The sequence below is a fragment of the Grammomys surdaster genome, unplaced genomic scaffold (genome assembly GCF_004785775.1).
Source record: "Grammomys surdaster isolate TR1022 unplaced genomic scaffold, NIH_TR_1.0 127, whole genome shotgun sequence".
NCBI lineage: Eukaryota > Metazoa > Chordata > Mammalia > Rodentia > Muridae > Grammomys > Grammomys surdaster.
This window is the reverse complement of record NW_021604585.1, coordinates 585,554-587,262: the sequence shown is the minus strand read 5'-3', so window position 1 is coordinate 587,262 and position 1,709 is coordinate 585,554.

Genomic DNA, 1,709 nt, shown 5'->3' with positions numbered 1-1,709 from the left:
TTTTTTTTTACATGTATGATGGGAGGGGTGTGCACATGAGAGCAGGTCCCTGCAGAGACCAGAAGATGATTTTGGATCTCCTGGAGCTGGAGTTACAAGTGGTTGTGAGTTTCTTTGCTCTTAACTCTTGAGCCATCTCATCAACCTCAGCATTTGCAATCTTTTTATTCTTAGGAGATGTCAATGGTGGGATTGGACAGATGCCTCGGCCATTAAAAGCGTGTAGTGCCCCTCTGGAGGACCTGAATTTGATACACAACACCAAGATCAGGCAGCTCACAGCCATCTGTCCCTTCTGTTCCATGAGGGTTAGGCATACACACACACACACACGATATTAAAAGTAATTTTAAAAAGCTTAAAAAATATAGCTGGGCTGTGCTGGCACATAAGTTTAATTTCAACACTCAGAGGCAGAGGCAGGTCTATCTCTTGAGTTCTGGGACAGCCTAGTCTACAGAACAAGTTCCAGGACAGCCAGAGCTACACAGAGAAACCCTGTCTCAAAAAAGCAAACAAACAAGCTGGATATTTATTAATTTAGGTTTTTCTGACTTCTTTTCATGTCAAGTGCTTCACTTCCAGCAGGAGCACCACTACCACTGTTAGTCTGCATTCATTCATGTCAGAGTGAATGTGATACAGAAGGCAGATGATATCAACAATCTGTTCTGTTACTGGTGATGTTCATTTTAATCATTTCTCTAATATTTCTGGGTTCTCCTTTAAAATAGTAACTAGTAAATATCTGATGAGAAGATAAGTCAGGAGTAGGTAAATATCTTGCTATTCTTTATCTTTTTACTCATTAATTTTGGTGTCTGATGGTTGCTATTTGAATATGTTCTTGTGCTCATGGTTGCTAACCATAGACTTTCTAATTCCATTATTTCATTCACCTTATAAGTTTTCTACTATGGAGCTATCAGACCTTTCTTAAGCAGCTAACTGACATGGTTTGGTTTAACTTTTTTTTTAGATCATCACATTTCTCCATGATACAGAAATAGAAGGATAAAATCAGAAGTAACTGGAAAGCTTGTAACTTTGTAGACAATTAGAAATGAAGAACAAAAAAAAAGAAAGAAAGAAAGAAAATGAAGAACAATTTGGACCACAGTAGTAGCAAGGACATGAAAGTGTGTGAAAGGGTCTCAGATCTGGAGATTTACTGGATAACTGGATGCAGAGGGGGAGAAATTTTGTAGTCTTTCCTGCTAAGAAAACATTGTGAATAGTGATTAGACTTTATTCTTAAACAAATGGTTAAGTAAAAGATTTGAATTTACTTGGAGACAACACTTACCTAATTCTGATTAAAGCATTCCAATACTATCTTAGTGTTGTGTCATGGGCCTGCAATCTCAGATTTGGGAGGCTGAGGCAGGAAAATCTCTTGAACTTCACAATTTTGTCTTAAAAAATAAACAAAAGCAAAAACAAATGAGACCAGCCAGTAGTGGCACATGCCTTTAATTCCAGTACTCTGGAGGCAGAGGCAGACCCATCCTTGACTACAAACCCAGTTCCAGGACAGTCAGGGCTGTTACACAGAGAAACCCTGTCTCAAGAAACAATAATAAGCCAGGCAGTGGTGACGCACACCTTTGATCCCAGCACTTGGGAGGCAGAGACAGGTGGATTTCTGAATTCGAGGCCAGCCTGGTCTACAGAGTGAGTTCCAGGACAGCCACGGGTACACAGAGAAA